Genomic DNA, 16,040 nt, shown 5'->3' with positions numbered 1-16,040 from the left:
TCACACAGGCAAGGCAAACGCTCTACCACTGAGCCACAACCCCAGCCCATGGAAACCCTTCTTGTCCAGGCCGACAGGTCACAGTTTGCAAAAAGCGCAGCTGTTAATGTAATGTAAAGTCAATTAGATGTACGTTCCCAGGGTCTTTTATCTGTTGTAGCTTTGTCTTTCTTTCTTTTCATTACTTCAGGTATATGCCCTGTAAATTGTGGTAGTGATACCAGGAATGAAAAATTAAGAAATTAAAAAAAGATATCTAGGAACTTAGTATGCCTTTAATTAGTATGTGCCACTGTCTTCTGCACACCCTACAACTTTCCAGCTAAATGGTGAATAATAATGTTGTTTTTTAAATTAAATATTTAGTAGATACGAAGTGCTATATATAAAACGTAAACGCAACAATTCAGTAAGTAATCATGTACCCATCACCTTTCTAGAACACCTCGCAGGCGCTGAAGGGCTCTGGAAGCTCCTCCCCCTCCCAACTCCCCCTCTTTGTAAAAAAAATAATTTTTGTAGTTGTAGGTGGACACAATACCTTTATTTTATGTTGATTTTTATTTGGTTTCTGGGGTCGAACCCAGGGTCTCATGCATGCTAGGCAAGCGCTCCACCACTGCACCACAGCCCTCAACTCTCCCTCCTAACACCTGACCTGAAGTTTGTGCATCTAACGCGCTTTGTGTTGATCCCGCCAGTTCCGTGTGCATCTCTAAGCAATGCGACTGGATCTGCACGTTTGGGAACATCCGGTACTGGAGTCGCTGCAGTGACCGTCCTGCGCTGTGCTATCCTCCAGGCAGTGTGCTGAGATCCACGCCCACCGTCGCACGACCTTGGTTCAGGGTTCCCCGCGCCGCTGTCAGTCACCCGCGAGCATATCCAAGTCCGTCTGCACTTGTTGCTTACCCGCAGTGTCCAGCGACTGCAGAGGCGCTGATGGAAACTCGGTGAGGCCCGCGGGGGCCCACGTCCGAGCGCCCCCTGGGGTGACGCGCCCCCACGGGAGGTCGTGCGCGCCTTAGTATGCGGTCGTTCCCGAGCACTGGACAGACTGATCGCCCAAGACCACATTCGTCCACCGTTTTCTTTCGCGGTGCTGGGACCGCGGTCCAGGGCTTCACGCACGTTAGGCAAACAACCGCGCTCTCACAGGGGCACTTCGCCCACAGGAGCACAGTCAGCATGAACACAAGAGTGCAGTCACTGCATTCGCGATCAAGATCGCGCCCGCCCCGTCCCCTGCACCAGAACCGTACAGCACACCCCGAAGGCGCACAGGAACGGAGTCGCTACGTGCGCACACCCACTTTTGCGTACTGCACGCCAACGCACTGCGCACGCGCACCACGCCCTCGCGCGGGTCCGCGAGCGTATGCCACGCAGGCTTCTAGGGGTGCTCCCTGCCGGGAGGCGGGGCCCCGAACCACGTTCCGAGGAAGCTTGTCCTGGCCGCGCCGCCGTCTACGCCTGCGTCGGGGGCACGCAGCGCTGGCAGTGGCGTGGGTGTTTTTCACCCGGAAACCGCGGTGGCTGGAACCCGGGAGGAGCCGACTGCGGCGGCGGGAGCTGGCTGGGCTCTTGTCCTCGCGGCGCGGTGCGGCGGGGAGAATGGTGCCGGGAGACCGCGGGCCCGCCGCGCGCCGCCGCCTGTGAGCCCCGCGCGGCCGGGGCGTCCGCCCAGCCGCCGGCCCGCAGGAGGGTGAGCCGAGAGGGTCGGGAGGGAGGACGGAGAGGGCGGAGAGAGAGGCCGGGACGGTCGGAAGAGAGAGGGGAGGCCTGGAAGGCAGCGGGCCCGGGCAGGGAGACCGGGAGGGCCAGGAGCGAGGCGGGGGGCCGGGGGGAGGCAGGGAGGCTGGAGACGGTGAGCTCGGAGGGACCTGGAGGCCGGGCGGGCCGAGCCGAGCGGGGAGAGGGGGCGATGGGGCGCCGTAAGGAGGACCGAGCCCGGGCCGCTCGCCGGCTTTGACTCCGGTGGCCCCTGAGGCGCCGCCGTTTGCAGGCTGGACGCCCGTGGGAGGGGAGGGGCGCTCGGCGCGGCGTGTGCAGACGCCGGTCCTGGGCGGGCGGCTCCGGCTCTGTTCCCGCGGGTTGTCTGCACGGTTGGGCGCCGTGGAGCGTGCGGCCGGGCCTGCGGTGCTCCTCCAGCCGCCCTCTCGTCTGCGGAGCGGCTTTGGTCGGAGGAAATCTCCACTAGCAGGTTCCGCCCTCGCGGGTGACCCAGGGGGCTGCCTCGGAGCCCGGCCCGACTGCTGCACTCCGGCCCTGGGGAGGCTCCGCGGGGAGTGGGAAGATCATCTCCCGGGCGGGGGTGAGCTTCCGCCTGTCTGTGCCCGCGGTGCCCCTTTGGTCTGCGGGGGTCTGGGCGTCCGCACGCCGGTCGTCGGTGAGTGCAGCGTCAGTGTTTAGCAGGCAGGAGAGCTTTTTACTTCCTCGTCTGAGGATTCTGGGAAGAAACAGACCTGCTGCACACCGAGACCCACTTGGTGGCTTACGTCCCAGGAACTAGGACGTGGTGTGCTGACGTTGTAGTAAAGGGCCTACTAGGATTTCTGTCCAGGTAGACTGGAATCGGGGGACTAAGGTCACCAGATGCTCATTATTCTGCTTTTGGGCTCCAGCAGCAGGTGCTCCATGGAGGAGAGAGCTAGCGAAATGTAAATATAGTTTCTGTCTGCAAGGAAGCAATAAGCTATAAAATGTGGCGGGACCGAGTTGTCATAGGGCTATAACTGCTGTTAGGGATTTTGTTAGGTTCAGGAAAAGCTTAGTAAAAGTGACCTTTCAGGTGGACCTAGAAAGATCTGGAGGAATTGGGTCATTGAAAATTAGCTGGGAAAATGAAAAAGCGCGGTCAGTTTGTGACAGAGCACCCTAGTTTGTGGCAATAGGTGCCTCACAGTGTTGGCAGAGGCAGCTGGTTAGGGTTAAATGTTAGAGACAGAAGCAAATATTAACTACTCGGCTGGTTTCTGGTTGATTTCTTTTTTTTCCCTTTCTTTTGTAGTTACAGATGGTCAGAATGCTTTATTTTGTTTTTTATTTTTATGTGATGCTGAGGATTGAACTTAGTGCCTCATGCATGCTAGGCAAGCACTCTGCCATTGAACTACAGCCCCAGCCCCATTTCTGTTTGATTACTTGGTTATAAAGAGTTGTTTTCATTTGATAAGTCTTATTTTATTAGGCAGTCTATGGCAAAAAGCAGTGTTTAACTTATTTTAAGGACAGTAAAAGATGCTGATTGTCATTCCTGTCTGGTATTAACCACTGGGAAATTAAGTTTGGTGTCTGTGAGTGTTTCAGTGCCCATGAGTAATCTGCAGGAGCAGGGTTCTAATATGGTCTAAGCAGTTGTGGCCAAATGACAAATGTAAGTCCTTTAGCTGTCTCCTGAGTTTTTCTTTTCCATTTTTTTGTGGGGGAGGGGGCACTGGGAACCCAGAAGTACTTAACCACTGAGCCACAACCCAGCCCTTTTTATTTTTATTTTGAGACAGAGTCTCATCAGGTTGCTGAGGGTTTTGCTAAGTTGCTAAAACTGACTTTGAACTTGGGATCCAGCCTCCTGAGCTGCTGGGCTACAGATGTGTGCCACTGCCCCTGGTTCCTGAGTGTTTGTAGTGACATCTTGCCCACTTCACAGAGAGTCTGTTTCTCTTACTCGGTGCTGTTGAAGAACTTTTGAAGCCATTCAGACAGAATACCAGGTTGCTAACGTTGGAACATGATTGATCTCAGGGTCTCACTGGCTTCAGGCTCAGCTTTCTTTAAGCACACTCAGAAATGCTCCACTTTCCCTGTTTGATGCTGATTTCCACTCTTCCTCCTTCTCCACTCATGTTCTAGCTTTTCCTCATTACAAACATCTGAAAAAATGGTCCTGCTGGGGGACACGTATAACACACTACAAGAGTGGTGGCTCTGTGGAAGGTTTTTCAGTATTTATATGCTACAGAATTCCATTACCTTGTAAGAGGGCATTAAAAAGAGACTTTTTAGCAACCTGAATGTGTAGGGTTTATTTGGGTAAACTTGGAAATCCTTAAGTTGTCTTGGCCCAGATTAAAATAGTTTTACAAAGATCTGTAGCTCTCTCTGTGTAATTTTCTACCTGAGTGTAATCCTGGAGCCACATGGCAGTCTTTGAAGCATGGCTATTTGCCAGTTGGGCTTTTGTGCTTTTGGTTACAAGTATAATTTTCAAAATATTTCCTGATATTTACACTGAGTTTTAATGTTATAAGATTTTATATTGTGCCTGGAGCATTCATCTAATCTCAGCATCTCTCATGACTTATTTTCTTGAATATCTGTTAGTTAAGCCCCAAAACATTAATTTTTAGTATAGGAATACTTCTAATTTTGTTTAAGATGGTCAGTTAGTTAAAAAAAAAGACATAAATAAATTATTTTTTTAGTCTTGGAACTATGGTGAATTTACTTTTTTAAAAATAAGAGAAGCGCATGTCGGAAGTTGCCATGGTTTCATGTCATGTACTTAAAAATGGAATCATAAGTACATTAATTGTGAGTAAAAATCCAGCTAAAATCTGAAATTTGAAAATAAATGGTTGTAGACTGTGTCCTTTCATTTTGTCTTTATGAGAATACTGTTGTCTGAACTGCCATTTAGCCACAGAATTTCAGCTTTATGCCTTTGGTTATAATTTCTCTTTTGATCACTTTGAATTATCATAAGTTTACGAAGAGTTTACAAATCTTATCTGAGTGAGACGCAAGAAACCACTGGCAGAAGAGAGTGCTTTATGCTCTCATGAGGTATGCCTTGATGGAACATTTCAGACTTCAAAACAGTTTATTTAATTGCACTTTTATTGAAGTCCATGCTAAACTATACTGTGTGTGTCTATGATCTGTGAAATTGGTTTGTTTTTCAATTTGGCATTTGACTCTTATAAACCCTGGTGTTGTGATTGATGGTATGGCTTCTGGGGTCGGACAGCAAGTCAGAATCCATCTCTGCTATTTATTTGCAGTGTGACCTTGTACAAATTACTCAACCTCTTTTGATTGAGTTTCCTCTTTTATAAAATGAGGATAGTAATGTCTACCTAGCAATGTTGGGAAAATTAAAAAATTTGTATGTGAAATTCTTGGAAGGGTGCCTGGTATATTAGGAATGCTATTTTGTCTCTCCTTAGCCCTTCCTAATCTGTTTTCTGCTTCTGTCATTCCAGTGAAAGTTTTTTTTTTTTTTTACATTATTGTTGATGTCTTGACTGCAAAATTGTGTGGGTGCTTTTTATCTCTATCTCATTTGATGAGGTCGACTCTTCACTCAAACGGATCCCATTTGTTACGCAGCAGTAGAACTTAATGGTTAAAGCATGGGCTCTGGGGCCAAGTGGATTTAAACCAGGTTCACTGACTGTGGCATTGGGCAAGTGAACAAACTCTTCATGCCTTAATTGCCCCACCTCTAAAATGCAGATGATTTAAGAATCTCGTAGAGTATGTGCAAAACTCTAGAACAGTGCCTCTCTCCATAAAAGCAGGCAATACTGCTAACATTATCAAGCACCGTCTTAGTGCGGGGACTGTTTGAGGTGGGAGGAGTGCCCAGACAGCATCAAGGAAATGAGGGACACCAGCAGGATGCATCTGCAGTTCAGTCTGACTGAGGAAAACAGCATCAGTGGAGCAGAGAGCTGCTTTTGAGAGTCATTTAAGAGATGGAAGCAACTGGGCTTTAGTGAGAGAGTGTACTGGTGGACATCTTTCAGGAGGAAGAGGAAACTGTTAGGCAGCTTGTGATGTTTTGGTCTTGTTGGTTTGGTGAACTGTGGGTCATCTAAGTAGAGTTCCTGAAGCTGGATGTTGGATCTGGAAGTTAGGAGACCTAGCATGGGCATGAATGAGTGTGGGGCACAGGTATGTGTCACCCTTGAACAGAAGTCCCAACTTGAACATCAGCTTTTGAAGGAGAATGAGGAGGGAGGGCCCAGGGGAGTGCGATATTGTGTGTCAAGTGCTCCTCAGGGTGGCTAGAACTGCAAAGCAGGCTTTATACTTGGCACTTCAGAGGTTACTGGAGGCCTCAGGGTTCTCTTGGTCTTCTTTGCTTCCCACTTGTCCCTTGGAAGGTCTGTTCTGCCTGCACTCCCTGCTTCATTATGGGGAGGGAGGAAGGTAACTATTGCTGGCTCTTGGTGCTTGGGTGCTTGGGCTGGCCAGGATGCCAGGAAGTGCCCTTAGGTTGGTGCATCTTGGATGATCTGCTGTTACATCCATTACTGTTGTTTGTTAGACTCAGCATTTGCAACCCTTGGCCTTGAGGTCCTTTGGATATTTGAGAAATATAAATTTGTGTGTATGTGTGTGTAGTGCTGGGAATCAAATCCAGGTCCACTTTTGTGCCTTAGTTTTTTTATCAAAATGAGCCGTTCTTCCACATCAAAGTGACTTCCTGCTGTTCTCAGGTCAAGACCAGTGTGTTTCTTTTTTATTTTTTTAAAGAGAGAGAGAGAGAATTTTTTTAATATTTATTTTTTAGTTTTCGGCGGACACAGCATCTTTGTTTGTATGTGGTGCTGAGGATCGAACCCGGGCCGCACGCATGCCAGGCGAGCGTGCTACCGCTTGAGCCACATCCCCACCCCAGTGTGTTTCTTGATGGGCTTATACAGCAGGCTTGCCTCACCCACCTTCTCCCTGTGCCCCCTCCCCACCCCAACTCCCAGCTTCTCTCAGGCATGACTGTTAAAGGAGAACTTTAAGTAATTTCACATTCAACCTGAGGTAGGAAGTCTAGTTGAAGTTGAATGGTGGTTTTGTTTTTCAAGTGAAGTGAACTTTTTGGTCTGGGTCACAGGTAGAGGTTTAATGTGTCTTAAATGAAAACAAATTGGGTCAAATATAAAAGTAGGAGTATTGTCTGGAAACATAGAATCCCTCTCCAAGGATTTTAGTTTAAAACTAGAATAAAACTAGTTCAAACTTTGACAAGTAACCATGTGATACACTTGAAAGTGCTTGGGTTTGGGAGAGAGGGAGGGAGAAGAATGAAAGGCCTATAATGAACGAGCATTTGCTTCCTTTCTAATAAAGTGCTGCAAGCAGGTTGCAGAAGTTTTTCTCCACTGACCCTCCTGGGCTGCCTTTCTCGTTGACTACTCCTTTCCTCTAAGCAACTGCGTTTGTTTCCTTACTTAAAAAGTCAGTCCTTCACACCCACCCCCCTTCCATCTGAACCGTGGCATTTAGCTGTTGCCTCAGTTTCCCATGCTGTTCTTATCTTTTTATCATTGGATTCTTCCCTGCCAGAGAATACCAGAGACTACCAGGATCTTGCCAGGTGTGTTTTTTCCCTGAGTACTTTTTAATTTCACTTGATTATTTTTATTTATATTTATTTGTGTATTTTCCAGTACTGGGGATTGAACCCAGAGCTTTGCATTTCCATGTTGTACCCCCACTGATTACTTTTTTTGGGGGGTGATACCAGGATTGAACTCAGGGACACTCAACAACCCCTGAGCCACATTCCCAGCCCTATTTTGCATTTTATTTAGAAACAGGGTCTCACTGAATTGCTTAGCTGAGGCTGGCTTTGAACTTATGATCCTCCTGCCTCAGCCTCCCAAGCCGCCGGGATCACAGGTGTGCGCCATTTCACCTGGCCCACTGAGTACTTTTGAAGGAACAGAGAGGTGCAGGAATCTTTTCTTCTTGTATTCTCAGTAGTGGTTCACCTCATAGCCTTTGTCTGGTACCTCTGGAAACTTTGGCTGGGAACTCTTCTCCCTGCCTTACAGGACACCTCTCCGTCCTGGGCACCTTTTGGCGCATGGTCTCCCTTCTTTCCTTGTCCTCCTCTGTCCTTATCCTTTGCTCCAATGGAGAAGCCCAGGCCTGTCTGGAGAGCAGTGTGCCTCCTGGTCTGGGGAAGCTGCCTCTGAATGCGCCTTCTCACTTTGTGCTTGGGCTTCTCCTCAAAGTACAGGTCACTCTGAGCCCTCTAAATACAGTTGCTGCAAATTAAGGGTCACCTTTCTTGGCACCAGGACTGGTTGGAAGACAGTCTTGTTTTCTGTTTTCTAGGGTGTTTAAAGAAATCATTCCTTTAAGTTCTGTTTTTTTTTTTTTTTTTTTTTTGGTGGCACTTTTACACTGAGCTACCTTCCCAGCCTGTTTATTTATTTAGGGTACTGGGTATTGAACCCAGAGGTACTTTGCACTGAGCCACATCCCTAGCTCTTTTTATTTTTGAGATGGGGTCTCACTAAGTTGCTTAGAGCCTCACTGAGTTGCTGAGGCTGGCCTTGAACTTGTGATCCTCCTGCCTCAGCCTCCCAAGCTGCTGAGATTACAAGCATGAATCACCTAACCTGGCTATCCCAGCCCTTTTTATTTTTTATTTTGAGACAGGGTCTCACAGAGTTGCCCAGGCTCGCCTGGGATCCTCAATCCCTCATCCTCCCCAGTAGCTGGGATTATAGGTGGGTGCCAGTGCATCTGGCTTTAATAAAAGTTCTACTTTTTTTTTTCTTTCCTATTTATTATCTTCATTAATGAAGAAAATGAATGGAATTAAAATTTAATGTTTTTATTTTGACCACTCACTAGGTCAGCAGGATTAATGATGATCATATTTATAAATTTTATTGTTGAAATTATTAGAAATGAGGCTAGGGTTGTAGGTCAGTGGTATCATGTTTGCCTAGCATGTATAGATTTGATCACCAATAGCACAAAAATAAAAAACTACTAGGATGGAAATGCAGATTTATGATTAAAATTTTTTTAGGAAGAAGAAAGGTATATGCTGTCCCACCAGCGAGAGCTACCAGTGTTTACATTTGAGAATATGTTGTCTTTTTTCCATATGTGTGCTTGCTCAGGAACATTCTTCAAAAACCTGAAATAGCTTCACTTCTTGTAGAATCTCAACACATACAGGCTTTTTTTCCCCCCACAATTCTATTCCTTAAACAATACAGAATAACTACTATTTACATAGCACAGACATTGTCTTAGGCATTATTAATAATCTAGAGATGATTTAAAATTTATAGGCATATCACTAGGTTATATGCAAATAGTACACTATTTTATCTGAGGGACTTGAGCCTCTGCTGGTTTTGGTGGCCAGTGCTAGTGGGGTCCTGCAACCTTGCAAGGGACAAAGGAGAACTGTATGTTGCTTCAGGGCCTGTGTTTTTAAAGGCTGCCTTGTTTCCTCCTTCATATTTTATGTAACCAGTCGCCTGCTGTCGTTGAATATCCAGTTTCCACTTTTCACTCCTTTAAATGCTCTTACTAAGGTAAGCATCTGTTTTCAGGAGTGGGTATTTTGCAGGCTGAGTTCTTAGAAATTCAGGGGTAAAAGTGTGCCAGGTTTTAACTGTGAATATGTATGGCCCGGTGGTTTCCAGAGGTGGTTCACCGCCCCCCCCACACCCTTGCAGATGATTCATGCTCCTGTAACTTGTGGGTTCCTTGGGGCATCTTTAGGACAGTCCTAGTATTTTCACTGGCCTTAGTCCCTGTATGGCATGCAGTGTTGTCACTGAGCTAGTCTCAGTGCTCTTGGTACGCATTGGGGGACTTCAGTCCCAGGCTGGCTGTGCTTGTGAACTGCCTTTGTACTGCATTGTGAACCTTGAGTCTCTGGACTTTTCAGAGGCAGGTCTCAGCCTTGGTAATTTTTCTCCTTCCTGGTGAGTTCCAGGACTCTAATTGGAGTTGGAATTAATTTAGGGAAAGGGTCAGAAAGAGTACTTTTCCTTTTCTTTATTTTCCTCAAACAAAACTTAGTTTATTGTTTAATTAAAGGTAGCATTTACTACTGCAAAGATTACAGCAGCTTTCTTGTAACTATTTGCAGGGAAAATAAATTTATTTAACCTTTATTATTTTCTTGTCTGAAAACGCCTGTGAATAGTAGAAAGGAATTTTAAGTTTGTAAACTATTTGGAATATTAATAGTTTTTATTGGAAAATGCTTTTGCCTGTTTGATGACTACCGTTGGCCTATTATGGAAAATTTCCCCCCATTAAAATGGTTTCACAATGTTAGCTAACTTGTGTATATTTAGGTTGATGTAGCTCAATGTTTAAATTTTTAAAAAGTATTTTTAGTTGTAGATGGACAAAATATCTTTACTTATTTGTTTTACTTATTTTTATGTGGTGCTAAGGATTGAACCCAGGGCCTCACACATGCTAGGCAAGTGCTCCACCACTGAGCCACAGTCCCAGACCCTCAGTGTTTAACATTTGATGTGACATGGTTGTAATGACTGTAAGTTCTCTCTAGAAGTGATTTTTTTCCCCCTTTTTAATAGTGAGATAGGGTCTTGCTCAGGCTGGCCTCAGATCCTTGGGCCCAAGCCATCTGTCCCCTATTTCTGCCCCTTCGACTGGACTGCAGGCCTGTACCTTTGCAACTGGTGTGGAGGTGGTTTTTATTTTGTTTGTTTGTTTTCAAGGTGGTGGGGATGGAACCAGGCCTCCCACATCCTGGCAAGTGCACCGCTGAATCACACCTCCAGTTTTAATTCTGTTTTTTTCTTAATGTTTTGTAATTGTAGCTTCAGGTATTGAATGGATCCTTTTTCGGGTTTGGTTGTATTTTATTTTTAGTAAATTGAACCTTTAATTTACTGTTGATGTGTTTTTGCTTCTCAGTCCTGTTAATTTTAACCTAACTAATGTCATTTCTAGATTTTCTTGTAAGTTTATTTTAAGCCTTGACTTATTTGATTCATTTAATGAACTTGCTTTTTTGCGTCGGAGGATATTGGGGATTTAACCAGAGTCACATTCCCAGCCCTTTTTATTTTTTGAGACAGGGTGTTACTAAGTCACTCAGGGCCTTACTAAGTTACTGGGGCTGGCCTTGAACTTGTGATCCTACTGTCTCAGACTCCTGAGATTATAAGTATGTGCCACCATATCCAGCTGTGTATTCCCCCCCCCCATATATTTTTTAATTATAGATGGACACAATACCTTTATTTTATTTATTTAGTTTATGTGGTGCTGAGGATCCAGCCCAGTGCCTCATGCATACTAGGCAAGCACTCTACCACTGAATCACAACCCCAGTCCCCCCGGCTATATTTTTAAAATTATTTATTTATTTTAAAATCAGACTTTTTCCTTTCCTTTTTTTTTTTTCCTTTCCTTTTTTTTTTTTCCTTTTTTCTCTTTTTAAATTTTATTGTGGGGGGCCAGTATTGGACATGAAGCTGAGTGCTTTGTATGTGTTAGGCAAGAGCTCTTTCTCCACAGCCCTGATCACCTATTTTAAATTTATTTTATTTTTATTTAAAAAAATATATATATTTTTTGTGGTACTGGGGATTTAACCAAGGGGTGCTTTATCACTGAACTGAAACCCCAGTCCTTTTTCATTTTTTAAAGTTTTGAGACAGGGTGTCACTAAGGTGCTGAGGCGGGACTCAGACTTGTGATTGTCCCGTCTTAGCCCAGAGTTTCTGGGATTACAGGTGTGTACCACCACATCCGGAAAATTACCTATTTTTAAAATTTAATTAATTCTTTAACTGGTACATAAAAATGTAAAAGTCATGCACATTAATGAGGTAATATGATGATTCAGAACATGTATACTTTGTGTAATGTTTAAATCAGATAAATCTTTCTCTTCAAACATTCACAGTTTCTTTATGATAAAATGTTCAAAATCCTTCCTTTAGCCTTTTGAAATATGCAGTACGTTGTTGTCACATAGTTATTTACTTGCTTATGTCTGACTATAACTTAGTACCCATCGGTAGCCTTTCCCCTTCCCTCCCTTCTCACTTGTCTGTTTTATGTCTAGATATTGAGGAGCAGAGACAAGGCTGACGGCTTGGTTGGGAAGGTAGACTGACATGGGCAACAGCAGTCAGATGTCTCAGGCTTGTGCAAGACATTTTACAAGCATAGTCGGTGTTTAAAAGTCAAAATGGTCACTTTTCTCCAAGGGGTTGCTGGGAGGGGCCTGAAACAATTCCATAGAGGAGGTAACCATTGAGTCTTGGGAGAGGATGAAAGGGATGTCATTCATGAAAGTTGAGAGGACCAGTGGACTTAAAAGCTTCAAGCTACAGCTTTGTCCAGTATGTTCTGGGAATTGCAAGCAGGTGGAATACGGTATATTGAGAAGTAGACAAGACCTAGCTCACAGTGGACTGCCATTCTAAGACACATGGACTTGATCTTTTGGTCATTTGGAGCGCTCAAAGATTTCAGCAGGAACATGATTAGATTTGCATTTGGAAAAGTTACTCTTGACAGTAACATGAGACTGAATTATTTGACAAGTGACAGATCCAGTTTAAACTTTTAGAGTCACAAAAGGGATGAATTGCAGAACGAAATAAAAAGCAAGTTCAGAAAGGAATGTTAAAGAAATAGACTTGTTAGCATTCAGTAATTGCTAGAATACAGATGATGAGGCAGAAGTCTAGGGTGTTTTCTGAGGATTGGACTGAAATGGAGAACATAGGAAGAGTCAGGGTGGTTAGAAAGCAGATATGTTTGTTTGGACATGGAGATCCTGTGGGTATGAGGTACTCAGGGAACCGGGATGTGGAGATCCTGTGGGTACAGAGGTACTCAGGGAACTTGAATGTGGAGATCCTGTGGGTACAGAGGTACTCAGGGAACTTGGATGTGGAGATCCTGTGGGTACAGAGGTACTCAGGGAAATTGGATGTGGAGATCCTATGGGTACAACACTCAGGGAACTTGGATGTGGAGTTCCTGTGGGTACAGGGGTACTCAGGAACTTTGATGTGGAGTTTCTGTGGGTACAGAGGTACTCAGGTAACCTGGATATGGAGATCCTGTGGGTACAGAGGTACTCAGGGAACCTGGATGTGGAGGTCATGTAGACAGAGGTACTCAGGGAACTTGGAGTAGAGGTATCAGGGCTGTGAGGACTGATCAGGTGTTAGTCTGTGGGTGGCTCTGAAGTATGCTTTTTGGAAGAAAAACAACAGTATGTGCTGTTGGATTATATTGGTAGAAGAGGTGGGAGAAAGGAATACAGCTACAGGAGGGGACATGTAGGGCAATTTATATTATGAAATTTATATTATGTTTACTTAGCAAAGAAAATTTAAAAAATACAAATTGAGACTTCAGTTGACTGAGTTAGAAAAACTCAACTGAGTAAATCCAAAGAAAGCTCATGAAGGAAAATAATAATAAATATGTAGGGCTGGGGTTGTAGCTCAGTGGTAGAGTGTTTGACTAGTATGTGTGTTTGAGGCCCTAGGTTCAAGCCCTAGTACCACAGGAAAGAAAAGTATAGAAATTATTGAAACTAGAAAACAAAAAAGTGGTCCAGATACAATCTCTAAAAACAAATACTGTTTTTTTGAAAACATGAATGTAACAAAGTTCTGGAAAGGTTCATAGAAAAGAGAAGGTGAACATGAAAAACACGCACTGAAGAAAATATAACTACAAATACATTAAAAATTGAGCAAATCACAAATTGATACTGTGCCATAAAGTTTAACAACCAACATAAAGTGGTTAATTTGTTAGAATAATATATCGTCAAAATTGACTCCATAGAAGTATAAACAGATTTATAGCCATTAAAAAACATGATTAAGTTAACCCTACCAAAATACTAAACCAAACAAAAACTTGGCAAACTCAGATGATTTTTCTGGCCAACGTCTATCCAATTTCTTAAGATATAGAAGTGTGTAACTTATTCACAATGCTCTAGAAAGTGAGTAAATACAGAGTATGGTAGGGGCCTATAATTTTCTTATCTCACTTATGAATAGATATGAAAATTTAGAATAGAATTTAGCAAACATATCATTAGTGTAGTTTTAAAAAAATCATTACCAGGAGCTGGGATTGTAGCTCTGTGGTAGAGCATGTGCTTTTTACGCACAAGGCTCTGGATTTAACCTCCAGTGCCAGAGTAAAAGAGAGCCTCTACAAAAAAAAAAAAAAAAAGAGCACATTAAACTCGTGTAGAGTGCAAATATTAGTCAACATGAAAAAGAGCAAGCAGTTCATGTTAAGAGATTAAAGGAGGAAAATTGATTGCTTGGAAAATTGCAGATGAAGCATTCATAAAGTCTAGCACTTGGCTAGGGGTTGTAAGCACGTTGCTGGAGTACATGCTTAACATGCAAAAGGCTGTGGGTTCAATCCCTGGCACCAAAATTAAAATGACATTTACAATAAACATTTCTTTGCAAACTTGGAACAGAAGGTGAGAGATTTCCAGTAGAAGCATAACAAACACCTTATCTATCTATCTATCTATCTATCTATTTTTGTGGAGCTGGGGATCAAACCCAGGGCCTTGTGCATGCAGGGCACGCACTGTACCAACTGAGCTACATCCCCAACAGTGAAGTTTATAAACATTTTCTGTAAAGCCAGGAATGAGGCAAGAATTCCTATTATTGCCATTTCTATTCATCATTTCATTGAAGGTACTAATCCTAGTAATAAAAAAAGAACATAATTGATAAAAAGTTGGAAAGGAAGATCATACTTTTGTTTACAAGTGGTATGATCATCTATATAGAAAACTCAAGTGAAGGCACAAACAGGCTGGTTAGAATTTAAAATATTCAGCAGAGCCTGACATCAAGATCAGGATGTAAAAGTCTTTTTCATTTGTATAAACTCAATAACAATAGACATTGTAATTGCTAGAGGATACCTTCAGCAATAGCCAGATGAGTTAGTATGTCTTTGAATCTGACTAGATAAATAATGAACTTTCAAGAAAGTTTTTACAAGTGGTGCTGGCGTTTGAACTCAGGGCTTTGGGCATGCTGAGCTTGTGCTCTGCCATTGAGTTACATGCCCAGCCCTCTCACCCACCAGAGAAAGTTTTTGTTTGTTTGTTTTTTAAATCTTTGTTTATTTTTATGTGATGCTGGGGAACAAATATGTGCCACCAGAGAAAGTTTTAAAAAATTATTGAAAAAGAAAAGTAGGCCAGGTATGGTGGCGCATGCCAGTAATCCCAGTGGCTCGGGAGGCTAAGGCAGGAGGATCGCTATTTCATAGCTAGCCTCAGCAAAAAGTGAGGCACTAAGCAACTCAGTGAGAACCCTGTCTCTAAATAAAATACAAAATGGGGCTGGGGATGTGGCTCAGTGGTCAAGTACCCCTGAGTTCAATCCCTGGTACCAAAAAAAAAAGAAAAAAAAAACAAAAGAAAGAACAAAAGAAGTAGACCCAAATATTAGAGGGAAATACTACATTCATCGTTTAGGAAATGACAATATTATAAAGACTTCCCGAATTAGTGAATTTACTTTAATTTCCACTTAAATCTTAGCAGGAATTTCTGGGAACTTGTAGTTGGAACCTAAAATTCACGTGGGAGATTGAAGAGCAGAGAATAGCCACGACAACTGTTTCTTTCTTTCTTCCTTTTTTTTTTTTTTTTTTTGTGGGGGGGGGCGGTGCTGGAGATTTGGTGCTTTCCACTGAGCTATACTCTCAGCCCTTTTTATTTTAAATTTTGAGACAGGGTTTCAGTAAGTTGCTGAGTCTGGCCTTGAAATTGATCCTCCTGCCTCAGCTTCCAGAATTGCTGGGAATCAGGCATGCACCACCACACCTGGCTAGCCAAGACCATTTTGAATAATAACAATAAATGGTAGACTTCTTGTGGTTGATAGCAAAATTTAAAGCTGCATGGTACCAAGGTAGGGGGAGAGAGAGACAATGATGAAACAAACAATAGAAGCCTAGAAACAAACCTAGGTACACATGCAAGCTTGCTGTGTGAGAGAGGTGGTATTGTAAACCCACCAGGAAAGGGTGAGCAGTTCAGTAAATGGGCTGGGCAATTGGCCACCCGAATGGAGCAAGATTATAAGAAGAGAGCTGGTTCCAGGCTTTCCAAACTAATTCCAAATAGAGGAAAGACTAAAAGTAAACAGAACTATAAAATTTGTAGAAGAAAATGAAAAAGTCTTTATGATGATAGTATTGGGAAGGGATTCCCAAATAATTCATACATACACAATCATGAAAGGAAATAGGTGATAGATTTAAATACA

At 43.6% G+C, this 16,040-nt stretch overlaps 1 protein-coding gene across 2 annotated transcripts in view; it reads left to right on the top strand.

The window, feature by feature from the left end:
• The first annotated feature begins 1,490 nt into the window (after window positions 1-1,490).
• Tmem248 (transmembrane protein 248) overlaps window positions 1,491-16,040 on the top strand; it is a 29,763-nt gene continuing 15,213 nt past the window's right edge. Inside the window, exon 1 of one of the 2 annotated variants that reach the window (XM_046456024.2) lies at window positions 1,491-1,705. The gene's annotated coding sequence lies outside the window, so the exon portion shown is untranslated. The remainder of the gene's footprint in view (window positions 1,706-16,040) is intronic. The other variant, XM_046456023.2, reaches the window with a different exon arrangement.

Source organism: Marmota monax, unplaced genomic scaffold (assembly GCF_021218885.2).
Source record: "Marmota monax isolate L192 unplaced genomic scaffold, Marmota_monax_Labrador192_F-V1.1 WCK01_AAM20220418_F8-fsc00235, whole genome shotgun sequence".
Classification (NCBI taxonomy): Eukaryota; Metazoa; Chordata; class Mammalia; order Rodentia; family Sciuridae; genus Marmota; species Marmota monax.
This window is presented reverse-complemented; position numbering and strand designations above follow the sequence as displayed.